Here is a 14,492-nt window from a genome sequence, read left to right on the forward strand (position 1 = left end):
GTGTGTGTGTGTGTGTGTGTGTGTAAAGATCTGGACAAAATGAACAGAGAAAGATACTTCCACAAACCTCTCTCTCTAGAGCAGTTTTTAAACTGCTATATGCTACAACCATACCTATGAAGATTATTGTAGACATTTGTCCTGAGGTCCATAGTAAATTAAATCATGGGCCAAAGATTCTTTACATCTATGTTAAATCATAGTCTTAGGTCATTCGGGCCACTTTTTAAACAGAATACAAATGATGCCATGCAGTGTTGACCTAGACTACATGGAGCATTACATCACGTACCTGCTAAGCCTTCTACAACTCCATTTTGACACTTTAATTGGGGAACCATACAAAATATATTACATTTGTAAGAATCTTTTACATTTTATTAATAAACACCTGAAATTTGAAATTAATCCATTCTTATTCTTGTAAGCCCATGTATGTATGCCTGTTTGGACTATTTATGCACGACACCCGTGGGGTCCCCTTGAGAGCAGCTTGATGCCGCTGCCTCTGGCTTCGACTGTGTGACAGGGTGGATGGCGGGCCGCTGGATGTGTGGTTTACTATTACCTAGTTTACATTGGTTTACATTGCCTAGTTTTTATGTAAAAATTTTAAATTAGCAACTGGTGCCTCAAATAATTTCTTCTTAGCATTGCAAAGGATAAAACTAAAAATTATAAAGTCACTCACTTGCTTTCATATTTCATGCTGAAGTATAATTTAAATTTGTATTACATATATATATTTACATTTATATGTATATAACGTGGGTAGGTTTTTATGCATCTTTTTGCCCCAGTAATGTCTACTTGTGATTTCTTAGTGATTAAAGACAATATTTGGAGCCAAAGTCCTATCAAATACACGGTGTGATTTAATTAAAAGTAGATGCCAGTGTTGTTTGCTACTAATTATCAGATATCAACCTCCAAATGGCACAGTCATCTAAGCTTTAAATTACCGCATCCCAGGACTCCTACTTACTAACATAGAAAGACAGATGTACTGACATTTAATTTTCTAATTAGAATTAAATAGAACTGAACAGATTTAAACATAAATCCATTCATAACATTTGGATGAAAGTGGAATCTTATTTTCCTTTTTCACTGCTATATAATTTGCTAGCGATACAACTGGCTTGTTTCAAGGCTGAATGCTAATTGTTGAAAATTCCAACCCAAAATGTTCAGCATGGGTTTCTAGAATTTTGATAGCTTTATTAAAAAGAGCAAAGATGAAATATAGCTGTAAATAAAGCAGTTTACATAGCTATTTTGGAGAAACATTAGTGGGAATCCAGGAGTCCCCGACTTAGGACAAGTTTCTGCTCCAATACGCGCTCATGTCAGCTCTGCTGTAAACTAAATACCTCTTTTTGTTCTGACTTCATTATTATGGCCTTGTCTTCCCAGTATCTTTTTAAAACTGATGTCTGAACATCTATCTGCCAATAGTAACAGCTGAGGATTGCAACATGGAAAACTCCCACACGGAGACTTTGTATGCTGTTCATATTGTAAAGGAGATGTTTGAAAACCAGAATACATGGCTGTTTGGTGTAGCTCAATAGAACCTGAATACATTGTAAATTAACGACTACCTATAATGAAAGGAGGGTCAGCTAAATTAGAATGGCCAGATAATCGGCCTGCATATAAGACATCTGTTTAGAGACTGCCAACATTTTTTATATCTGCAGTTTGCTATGTTACATTTTGAGGAAAATGATCAAAGAATTGCTTCATGAAAACAAATGAATAGCCATGAGTATAATAATGCTGTTTACATAGAATTCTTTGCAAATTTCATAGATCTGTGAATGCTCAAAATGTTTGAGTTTATTATAAATTATAGTTATACTCAAGACTTACGCATTGTAATAGAAGCTAAAAATAAAAGTCATCCCCAAAAAAGTTGAATTGTGTTTGCTTGTTTTTTTCTATTTCGTTGAGAATAATCTTTTCTGCAGGCTAATCCAGTTCATACCTAAGTATGTTTTACTTAATGATAATCTGGAATCCCTGGGTGGCACAAGTGGTTAATCACTCAGCTACGAACTGAAAAGTTGGTGGTTTGAATCTACACAAAGGCAGCTGAAAAGAACTCTTTTCTGATTGCTTCTGAATGGTCACAGACACGGAAAATGGGAACTTGTTCTGCTCTGAAATACAAAAGGCAGAAGAGATCGCACCTGCTGTGGAGTGTGTTGTTTTTAGTATGATAAAGTCATACGTTTTTTGTTTTTATAAAGTTGTATTTGGCAAAATCCAAATATACAATTCAATAGTTACAGCATATCAAGAAGAGTTGTATAATCACTACCACTAATAATTTTAGACCCTTTCTTCTTTCTTGTACTCATACTTCACAGGAATTTGCACCAGGAGTGGGACAAATAGAACTGTTTCAGGAGTGAATGTACTCATACATTTAGTCACACAGTGACTATACATTGTGTGTGTGACTACTGAACATACGTTGTGTGCGGTCAAGTTGTTTCTGACTCATGATGACCCGCTCCTACAGAGTTCAACTGCCCCCCCACCCCAAAGAATTTTCTCTGGAGCTGTTCTCCAGGTCTTCCTCCACAGATCCGATGGTGGGTTCGAACCACTGACCTTGCTTCCAGCAGCCACGCTCTGAACCATTCTGTCATCAGTGAAACTTGAACAATAATATATAATGTCTAATGGTTTGGATTTTACAGCTAAAGTTCTGGATCACAGGTCAGCCCTAACGCCAAGTTTCCTTGATAAATTCCTTAATCTTTATATATTGCAAGGGACCTCATCTGGCATTTCTAGTAATCATCCTGCAAGTTACGATTACAGACGCTGAATGGCACTATAATGCATCTCAACGTCACTGGTTGTCATACCCAAGTCCCTATAGCAAGAGAAGCTAAATTCTACCACAATGATTATCACACCATAGCTATAGCCACAACCCAAGCAAAATGAACTGAAGATTACTCTCTTCAGGTAATCTCTCTCGGGAAAGAGAAATGGCATACAGGTAGAGCAGAGAAAGCCTTTGATGCGGTAGCATTGGATTCACACAGGAAAGGAAGCATGAATAATTGACAGCTATAAACAAGCAAGAGAGCAAAAAAGCAAACATGCGACTCTGCTCGCTATTACTTTGCGAGCCCTGTAATAGGACATCTCCGTTAATTGATCTGTCTGAGGAGAAACTAGTTTTAAGAGATTTATGAAGCATATGTAATATCTATATTACACTTATCTGGATTCACAATTATACTTAAAACAATTGAAATAGAAGACAATAGCTAAACTAATGAGCAATAAACACACAAACATTTCCAAGCTTTTAACAATTTTGAATGTCTAGTAGGGTTGGAACTGCCCGTGTGGGTTTGCAAGGCTGCATGTGGGAGAAGAAAGCCTGCATGTGGGAGAAGAAAGCCTTTCTCCCTGAGGAGAGGCTGGTGGTTTAGAACTGCTGCCCTTGTGATGAACAATCCAAAGCACAACCCACTTAACCAAGCTGCAACTGCCTGCCAGAAATGGCCTTAGCAATATAAATTTATTTTATCTTGCTAGATAAAGATAACTGTCAAACCACTGCCTCCTAATTTAAATCTCCAAAAGTCTTAGGGCTACAGGTGGATGTAGGGCCAAATTATTAGCAGCCAGGCCAGAAAGAAGTCCATTGATATCAGGTGATCTTGGTAAAGGAGGATTTACCAAGGGCGGGTTCGATCACTCATGGTAAGATTAGCCAGTGGTTGTATATTTCTCCCTCTTCTTTTTCTAAGCCTCATTCTTCAAACCATTTATTCTGGAATCAAAATGGCTTCCACATAAGCAGATAGAAGAACTGGTTAGAATAAACCTTATGTTCCAATTCCAGGGCATTTGGCTTATTGTCAGCAGCACTTTTTCACTGGGAATTGCTTTGGTTGCTGTTTTCTTATCACTTTTGCTTGTGAGCAACAAATTCTGTTGTGATAAGTCTCTCCATGTTAAACAGTCCCCATTTTCTAACTGTGGGCTTTTAGGACTATTATGACGAGCACTTAGTATTATAGCATTAATTTGCTTTATTATTTGAGAAGAGCTTTAGTGCAAGCACTTGGCATTGTCATCTAATTGTACAGCAATAGAACCCACACCTCACTCTTCCTTTAAAACCATGTCACTTTTGACTTTTACTTTGACATGAATATGCCCTGATAATAAAATTAAATAAATAAAATGACAGAGCAGGACAATACACACGGTGCTCAAATGCTCTATAACTATCATTACAGTTGGTAACGTGCCTTGCAACTTTGCAAATTAATGAGAGCATGAGACACTGTCTCTCATATGCAAGCCGTTCTACCATTTTAGCCCTAAAGCAGTCGGACAATTCACAAATACATATGATGTATGGCTGCCTGCAAATTTTTGTAATTTTCATGTATCATTAAATACCATTCCTTTTACTATTCATGTTTTTTAAATCTTTTGAACTATTTCTGAGTAGAAGCATCATCCTTAGCCCATGAGCTGTTCAACAGCAGGGGGCAGGCTGGGTTGGACCCACAATCTACTAACGTCTCATCTAGCACATCAGTTCCTGCCACGGACTAGTGCTGTGGGCTTCAAAAGGAAACCCTGAGCCTCAAGTTACCCTGGAGGAGTGCATTTGTTAAGTCTTCTACATGAGAAGGCAAGACAACATCCAGGTGAGACATCATCCAGGTGAGGGAGACCATTCGCAGGAGGTCATAATGGTGCCCGAGGGTTTGCAGAAACTTGGGGACTTTTAAAAGGGCACGGGGTGGGGGTGCAAAGATAGTTATCATGAAAACATGATTGGTGGGAGATCAATACATCCCAGTTACAGATGGGGCTAGAGAAGCCAGACCGGGACCTAACTGGGACTCACCCTATGCTAGAAGAGCTTATGAGACTGGCCCAGCACCTTCTGACCAAGGCAGCCAGGTCATGCCTCCTGACCCTGCAAGTACACTAGGGGGATCCCCACCAAACGCGCCCAGGCCACACCTAAGGGATTCAGCCACTCCCTGAACTGGCTATGGTGGGGGGGTGGGGGGTGGGGGAATCCAGTCTCTAAGGCACTCTGCCTGAGAGCAAAGCTGTTCCCGCCCCTGGTTAATGGTCAGAAGGAGTTCAATGGTCCAAAGGAGTTCAAATGCATCGGAGGCTTTCTCGGCTCTCTCCAGCCTTCTGCAAACCCAGTGCTCAGAATTTAAGCTCTAGTCCTCTGTGCTGAGATTCTTACCCTCTTTTCAAGCGACTGCCCTGTTGTGGTGATTGTTCCATGCTGACGCCTTAGTGACCTTGTGCACAGCAGAAGGAAACATCCGTGCTCCCCATCAGTCCTGTGCTTGAGCCCATTGGTGCGGCCACAGTGGCAACCCATCTCCGTGATTAGTAGTTAGTCTGCCACCATTTCACAGATGCTGGGCAAAGGTCATAGGCAAAGAACCACTCACTTCATGGTGGTTGTGAACTCCATAGTGTTGATCAATTGTGACTACAAGAAATGAGAGTGCTGGTCACAGTCGGATGATGTTTTTGGGGGGCAGTGACCTATTTATAAAAAACACCGTGGAGAATTGGCTCTTTCTTGCTTCTCATCTCTTTGCTTGATACGATTCTGTGCCTGGCTTCTGCAGCCAGTGTCCACGTGGCCAACCAGGCCTCCAGCTGCTGGCAGGCGGCCATGTTTCTACTGACCTTGCAGATTGCAGTCCGGCACATAACCCCTATCCCACCAGGTCCCCCAGAGGGATCGTGAACTACCCAATAAACGTATATCCAAACCCACTGCCATTGAGTCAATTAGGACTCATGTTGTCATTGAGTCCGTCCTGAATTAGAGCAATCCTGTGTGCAATAGAGTGAAACACTGCCCAGTCTACCACCCTCCTCACAATTGTTTGCACATCGCTGTAGCCACTGTGCCGGTCCATCTCAATGAATGACATACGTGTCACCGTAAAGAATGCCAGGGTCCTAGGGGTGAGTACTACTGGCTGTGACGACTGTTATGTGTCAGCTTAGCGAGCGCCATTATTCTTAGTGGTTTATGTTATAGTTATGTGATCAGGTGATTGGGCAATTATGCCATGAAGTCGTCATTCTCTCTTCCATGATCTGATGCGGTCACCCTCCACTTTTGCTGGATGTCAAGGAGCATGCAACGGTCTGGTCTTTGGCATCTAAGAATCACCGTAACTGAGGAGAGAGAGCATTTCATTTATGCTCCATTCAAAAAATGGTGTCTGGGTGTTCCATGCCCAAGAATTTGGGTTCTAATTGAAAAGTAGTGACCGGAGATTGTGTACTGTCTTTTAATGGAAACGTGTGTAACTCCAGACTGACTCCTTCTAGTCATTTAATCATTTATGAGTCGTTTCCCAGAGGAAGTCACTCAGCAGCTAACTGGGGAGTCCTGATTACTATTTCACGATGCTCTTCTACAAAGGACTAATTTCTTCTCAAAAAGACACCCAAAGCCACTTGGCATCTCTGGTTCTTGAAACAAAAATAGTGCAAAGATTAAAATGTACTCTTAACATAAATATTAGTTATTACAATGGTCCTGGTTGCTCTTTTTATTAGAAATTAAGAAGTAATTTTGTAATACAATTCTATTGAAATGGATATCAAAGCCCAATATAATATAATCTTTGTTTCTTAAAATTCCCTGTGAATCTCACAACCAAAACACTTGTAAATATCAAAATCGAACTTTGAATCCCTTGGAGAGAAGAGTAAACATTGCTAACGTTATCTTGTGCCCTCCTAAACAACTGGGCTAGTCTCGGTTTTTGACACAAAGTTCTGATAAGAGAAGCGTGGATGACAAGAAAGGTGGAAAAATGTATCCCTTTATGCTTTATTTTGATGCCTAATTTATCCCCTCTACTCATCTTATTCTTACTACCTCATTTTAACCCCAAATTCAGGGCAGAAATGGATACGTAGTTTGGAGTCGCCCAAGAGAGCACTGGCATTTGCATCTTCAGGCGGGTTCTCCCTCCTGGAGATCCTCCGTGCCACAGAGCAAAGCACTGCTGCCCGACCCCATCCCCACAACTCTTCTCCTCCGGCATTTGAAACTCAAAAAGCCGGTAGGACTTAATGCTTAAGCACCTATGACCATTTATTTTTAAAAGACAAATAAATCTGCCTCTCTCTAGCCTTAGCCAGACTACCACTTAGAGAAAGGCTGCGGTCAGAGGGTTCTGGGAGCATGCCAGGGAGAGCAAGAGAAGCATTTACGTCGGCTCCGTGACATTAAGTCACAGCCTATATAAAAAAATAAGAAGTAAAAATAAATAAATAAAATAAGAAGTAAAATGGCAAGCGAGAAGGGAATTTGAAGGCAAGGCAGTTAAATTAGTTTCCCTTGAAATAACATTAAAATTTTGTTTGAACCCTCATGCCGAAACTAAACAAACAAACAAAACAACCCACAGAGCCCCGGTGCTGTCAGGACGCTTCCGACTCGCAGTGATGCTGAAGGACAGCCACCGGGTCTATCGGGTTCACAGGATGAACTCGGGCAGTGAGTGTGGTTTCTGGAATCTCGATGGAAGTCAACGACCCAACCTTTTCCTGTAAAGCACCTGCTGGGTTTTTGTTTTTTTTCTTGTCATTTTGAAAAAGAGTTTTTTAATCAGTTTAATAATATGGATGTCAATGAAAACTCAAAAGATCTATGTAGTATCTTTATTGATACTGAAGACATTTTTATTAATACTTCTATTTCTTGAGTTCTGAAGTGGTAACTATCAATCGTACAGACACCAAACATCATTTGGATATTTGAGCCTCTGTTCGATACACTTCTCATGAAACTGGGATAATGACAGTATATGGTACCATTTTACATTTCTTTGAAAGCCTGGGTATTTTAAAACATTTTTCTATATATATAATGTATGTGAAATAAAAATGTTCATCTGAAATGTATACCTACATTTAATCCAAATATACATACCATATATCTTGTGTGTGTATATATATGGCCTGCTGAGTGGTTATGGCTGTGTCGTTGGTGAATAGGCTGGTCTGTAAGCACTGTGCCCCCGGGATCCTGATCTAGAAGTGTGAAGAGCATCAGTACGGTACACATTGCTCGCGGAGGAAAATGAATGGACCACCTTTGTCTACACTGCTGCAGCTGAAAATGGAAGCTGTGTCACCGTTCCCCCTTGGCGGTACCTCCTACTTCGTTCCTCCGGAGGAAGAGAGCCCATCAGCATGCCTTTGCATCGTGAAAACTAAAACCAACAAAACTCACCCCTTTCTGTTCATGAAGTCGGTAAAATAAATAACATCTGACACTGGCAGAGAAGCTAGCTTAGATGGAGGAGAATGTTAAAATGTTAAACCTTTGAGTTTGAGAATGTTAAAAACCTCTGAGATGCAGATGGCACGATTTTGCTTGCTGAAAGGAAGGACTTGAAGCACATGCTGGTCCAGATCAGCAATTGTAGCCTTCAGTATGGATTACAATCGCTTCTCGGCCTTTTGGCTAAGATCAAGTGTAGTATGGATTACAACTGAATGCAGAGAAAACCCAAATGCTCACAACTGGAGCAATAGTTAACAACATGATAAATGGGGAAGAAATGATCAAGGATTTTGTCTTGCTCCAGTCCACCATCAAAGCTCATGGAAGCAGCAGTCAAGAGATCAAAAGATGTATTGCATTAGGTAAATCTGCTGCACAAGACATCTTTAGAATATTGAAAAGCAAGGAAATTACTTAGAGGACTAAGGTGCACCTGAGCCAAGCCCTGGTATTTTCGATTGTGTCATATGCATGTGAAACTTGGACATTGAATAAGGAAGACTGTAGAAAATTGCCTGCATTTGAATTGTGGTGCTGGAGAAGAGTATTGAAGGTGTCACCAACTGCTAAAAGAACAAACCAACCTGTCTTGGAAGAAGTGCACCGGCAGAGTACCCATCAGAGAGTGGCCAGGATGGCAAGACTTTGTCTTACATACTTTGGACATATTGTCAGGAGAAACTATTCATTGGAGAAAGACACTGTGCTTGGTAAAGTGGAGGGGCATTGAAAAAAGGGGAGGTCCTCAAGGAGATGGATTGACGCTGTGGCTGCAGCAATGGGCTGGAGCACAGGAACCACTGTGAGGGGTGGGGGGAGGCGGGAAAGACTGGGCAATAGTTTGTTCTGCTGCGGTAGGGACCCTGGGAGGTGGAACTGACTAGAGAGCCCCTAACAGCCCCAGCAACAAATAGAGCCATCAGAGAATATGAAGAGACAGAAAAATGAAGAGCCCCAACTGGTGGAAGACTGGATAAAGAAACCTGGGTGCATGCACACAATGGCATAGTAGGCATCATTCATAATAAGGGTGCTCTGGAACACTTCATGACATGGGTGCACTTAGAGATCTTCCTACTCAGTGAAGTTGGTAAAAAAAACAAACAAACCCAAAAACATAAGGGCCAACATTGTAGGAGATCACTGAATAAAAGAAAATCAAGAAAAGGTTTTCATATAAAAAAGAAACATGTTTGATGGTTACCAGGGTGGGAGGGGAAGGATGGAAATGGGAAGCATTTCCCATTCTGACTAGAGGATAGTTAGAAGTTAACTTCGGTAAAGGGGAACATACTATACTGCAGGGGGGCGGGGTGGGGGGGGGCTGGGGAGAGAAACAGAACAAGCCAGTGGGAAATTTGATAAATGATTTTAAATGGTGAGTACAAAATGAAGTGATTTGATATGTAAACCCCCATTTAAGTCACAAAAAATAATAGGGAAAAAAAGTGACCCACATCTTACAGGCTTGAAGGTAAACAAGCAGCCATCTAGCTGAGAAGCAACAAAGCCCCCATGGAAGAAGCACAGCCACCTGTGTGATCATGAGCTGTCGATGGGATCAGGGATCAGGCATCTAAGACCCAGAACAAAATCATACCCAATGTGAATGAGGGTGGGTGGGGGAAGTATGGAGTAGAGACCCAATGCCCATCTATAGACAACTGGACATCCCCTCACAGAAGGGTCACAGGGAAGAGATGAGCCAGTCAGTATGCAGTATACCACTGATGAAATACACAACTTCCCTCTAGTTCTTTGGTGCTTCCTTCCCACCATGATCATGACCTCAATCCTACCTTACAAGTCGGATTAGTCCAGAGCATGCACACTGCTACAGATAAGAGCCCACAACACAGGGAATCCAGGACAGATAGCCCCCTCAGGGCCAACAATGCGATTAGAGATAGCAGGAGGATTAGGGGAGGGTGGGGGGAGAAAAGGGGAATCACTCACAAGGATCAACCTAGAACCTCCTACCAGGGGGATGAACAATGGAAAAGTGGGTGAGGGGTGACAGAGAATGACGTAAGATATGAAAATAATAGTCTATAACTTATCAAGGGTTCATTAGGGAGAGCGGGCAAGGGAGGGAGGGGGAATAAATGGAGAGCTGATATCAGGGCCTGAAATGGGAAAAGAATTCTTTAAAAATGATGATGGCAGCATATGTGCAAATGTGCTCGACGCACTGGATGAATGTATGGATTTTGACAAGAAATGTAAGAGCCCCCAATAAAAGCATTTTTTCCAAGTGACCCCGCCCCCCATTACAAATTCTGCAGAGTTCTCAAGATAATGTTAAAGTGTCTATCATTTTGCACAAATACTTTCTTTTGGTGTGCAAAAGCAAAGTTCATATTTTATAGAAGCAAGTTAAAGCTTAATACGATCATTATCCACCTCTCACCAAATGCACTTTTTCAGCAAATACCACTGTAAATATTAAGGAAATTTAAAGAGTCAATTCAATATCTCCATCTGTAATGTGTCTGAACTCCCACTCGGTTTTAAGTTGGGTTTTTAGGGCAGTGGAAATGTCAGAGTAAGGACATCTGAAAATCTACTGCTCCATAAAAGGATGAAAACATTGGAAAATATTGTCAGAACCTTTTTCAGTACTCTAGAAGTTTTATTCAAGGAAAAAAATGGCTGGGTCTCAGAATATATGCAATATTTGTAGCATTTTAATCTTTTACTCATCCCTTTCCCCCAGCTCACAATACTGTTAAAAATTAAATCATGCAATATCAGTGGGTTGTAACCTAGCATACACTGGAGGCAGCAGAATAAGTTTGGAGCTCCCAAAATAGCCATACTCCCAGGAAATCCTCATCAATTGACTTGCCAGTCATTTCCCTTGGAAATCCCATTTGAAAGGCTACCTTTATTTGCCTGACTTGGAACTCATCCAGGGTGAGCAGTCTTTACTTGGCATAAGGGATTTAAGGCAAGAAAACTCTTTTTAAGAAGGAAAGATAATTTGATGATGCTAACTGAAAGGAAATTTCACTCGACACATGACAACACAAATGTTACACATTTAACCCTGGAAAACCACTAAAAAGATAATACACATTAACAAAGAAAACATGACTATAGAGTAAACCTAGGGGAACAGGTTGAATCTGCTTCTCAGAGTTTGTGATAGGGAGGTTTATTGTACCAACCTGGCCTAGGAACGCATGTGGGATTAATAAGGTTGCAGTTTAATTGAAGGGCAAAGAGATAAATGGCTCGGCGAGTCTCATCTTTCTGTCTCTTGCTCTCTGACGATCATAACTAGCCTCTGCCTCAACTTGCAAGCTACACTGCCTGTGCGATATCCAACCAATGGACCTGTGTCACTATAGTTTGAGGTTCCTCTGAGACTTGCTTCGCCACATGGCTGGTGTAAACATCACTTGAACTGGGTACTGTCGGACCCTGTCATCTGGCTGACTTTTGGTGACTCACCCTGCTGTTTGCTGCCTGTGGCCGGACTGCTTATATTGCTCTACAGAGGACTCAGCTGTCTGCTTTCTTGACTTGCACCCAGCAGCCCTCGTAGGTTGAAGGACTGCAGTATATTAACTGTCTCACAGAAGTGAGTTGAACTGAGCCCTCTGTACTGCTCTGTGGACTAATTGGCTGCTTATTTCTTTGTGTTGTATCTATCTATATAAAATCATCAGTGTTCTGGTTCTGTTTCTCTAGAGAACCTTGTCTAGCACAGAGTTGCTACATCATATTATTGAAGACATTTCAATTTTAACAAAAATTATGAGACATAGAAACAAAAATGTATGTTCTGCACACAGAATTAAAAGCATCCAAATGAGATAGTATCAAAAAAAGGTAAGATTCTGAACTTATTAGATAAAGATATTATGAAATCAGCTGTTTTAAATATGCTATAAAAATTAAAAGAAATTACATATAATCTAAGGAAATTGTGGGCATGAGAGTGCATTATATAAATAATATCAACAAGAGTTATGCATTATTAAAGGAACCAAATAGAAATTTTGGAGATGAAAATTATAACCAAAACTTTTTTTCAAAAGTTCACTGAGCTAGTGGAAGAACGAATTAATAAAATTGACATTAGTGATAGATTACTCAATCTAAGCAGCAGAAAGGAAAAGGAATAAATATGTATTTTTGTTCTAAATTTTTCCTCTGACTTAAAAGACAACTGCATAAGTAAACATTTTAAATCTATGTCTATAGGCATGTGATATAATGCATAAAAATCTGATTTATATAGCATAATAGTACTAAGTAGTTGGGTGAAAAATGAACTACATAGGAACAAAATGTATATACAATATTGAAATTAAGTTGTTATTCATCTAAAATAGGTTGTTATAAATTTAAACATTAATTTTAATCCTCAAGGCAATCAAGTAACTAAAGGTGATAGTAAAAGAAATAACAGGAAATTGAAAGGGTAAAGTAAAAGTTACCTATTTGACATAAAAGAAGGCAATTATGGAGGAACAGAGGAACAAAATAGACACAAAACAAGTAGAAAACAGAAAATTAACTGGCAAATATAAACCCTATCTTATCAGTACAGTGAGTATCCAGTCAATTTGTTTGGATTTGGTCAAAAGCAAAATACAAATCAAAACAAATGAAATGTCACTATTATCAGAATAGTTAAAATCAAAATGATAGAAAGTATGAATTGTTGCCAAAGTTATGGAACAAAAGAAACTCAGGGCATATGTACAAAAGGAATTCAAAAAGTTCATGGAAAAGGACAATTAAAAGATAGAAATAAAACATATAGGTGCTAGTTACATAATCAATTTGAGGATATTAAGAGTGAAGGGGTGGAGTCTAACCTGTCACTCCGGTCACAGCCTGCTGCCTCCTTGTGGGCTTGACCTTCTCATGAGGATTCTGGGAACTTCTCTTCCTCCCTGAAGGCAGGGCATACTCTTTCTGTTTCACCTTCCTGTTGACAAGCCACATAGAGCTATGCTGATGGCAGACAGAGCCTTGGAGATGCGGCCACCACCACTGAATCCACAAGACTTTTCACCCACTGGCCTGTGATCTTCCTGCATTTGGCATCATTGTCAGTGGCTATGTAAATCTGAAGAGGAATTTATGGACTAGCATTGGACTTATGGGCTAATATCAGACTTGTGGATTTGATCTGAAGTAGGCTGGGATGTTTTTTAATATACAATTGCTCTTTGATATAAAGCTTGTTCCTATACATATATGAACATCTCTGGATTTGATTCTCTAGTCAACCTGGACTAACACATTATACAAAACTTATTTCTTAACAAAAGTTTCATCAAGTTCAAGATATTTTTCTCAGTGTTTCCCAGACACTAGCTGTGTAAACACATTTCTAAAGAAGTGAGTATCCTGGGAATTTACCCACATCAAAGTAATGTGTTGGCATTAACTGATGAAAAATGGGTGCCTTTTAAATATATATTTTTAAGATTAGGGGAAACAAAATGAAGTTTTCTGGAGTCAGATGAGCACTGTAAGGTATATGTCTAAAATTTTTCCTTGGAAATGCTAAAAAAAGAAAGGAAAAGAAAATCCCTTTGATTGATGAAAAGAATGAACATAATGATTGTAACAGAGAAGGGCTCTCTGATGAAACTTTCCTGAGAGTTTTCAGCTAAAGTTTTGGCTAACTTTCTCGGAACACTTTCGTGATAAAGAGATGTTATTGTTCTTTGACCCTCCAGAAAGTCACCAAGGAAAATGACTTGAGCATCCTAAAAACTATTCTCTTGACCTTTGTCTTCAACCAGTCCATGTTTTGCTTGAACGTCTCCCATGTCTACTTCTCACTCGGCATTGCTTTGTTTACATGCTGTCTTCAGGCTCAGACTGGTAAAACGGTTTCATCTCCTGTTATAATTCTTTGAAGAAATGCCTCAGGAGCTTGATCCCACTTGTTTAAAATGACAGAAAACTCTGCTCTCATCTGCAGCTGATCTGAGCCCCACAGTTGGGGCACCCATCAGCAGAGAGTGGCTCTTCAGAACTGTGCACACTAAACTAGGTGAGAGGTCTATGGTGATAGCTAGTCTGCCTCCTCTGGGGCCAGACCGATCCAGGGATACATATGGTAGCCAACTAAAAAGGAGGTGGGAAAAGGAAAAAAAAGAAATGGGTAGTGGGGGAT

This window comes from Echinops telfairi, unplaced genomic scaffold (assembly GCF_000313985.2).
Source record: "Echinops telfairi isolate 266 unplaced genomic scaffold, ASM31398v2 ScPeMD7_4;HRSCAF=17, whole genome shotgun sequence".
NCBI classification, from domain to species: Eukaryota; Metazoa; Chordata; class Mammalia; order Afrosoricida; family Tenrecidae; genus Echinops; species Echinops telfairi.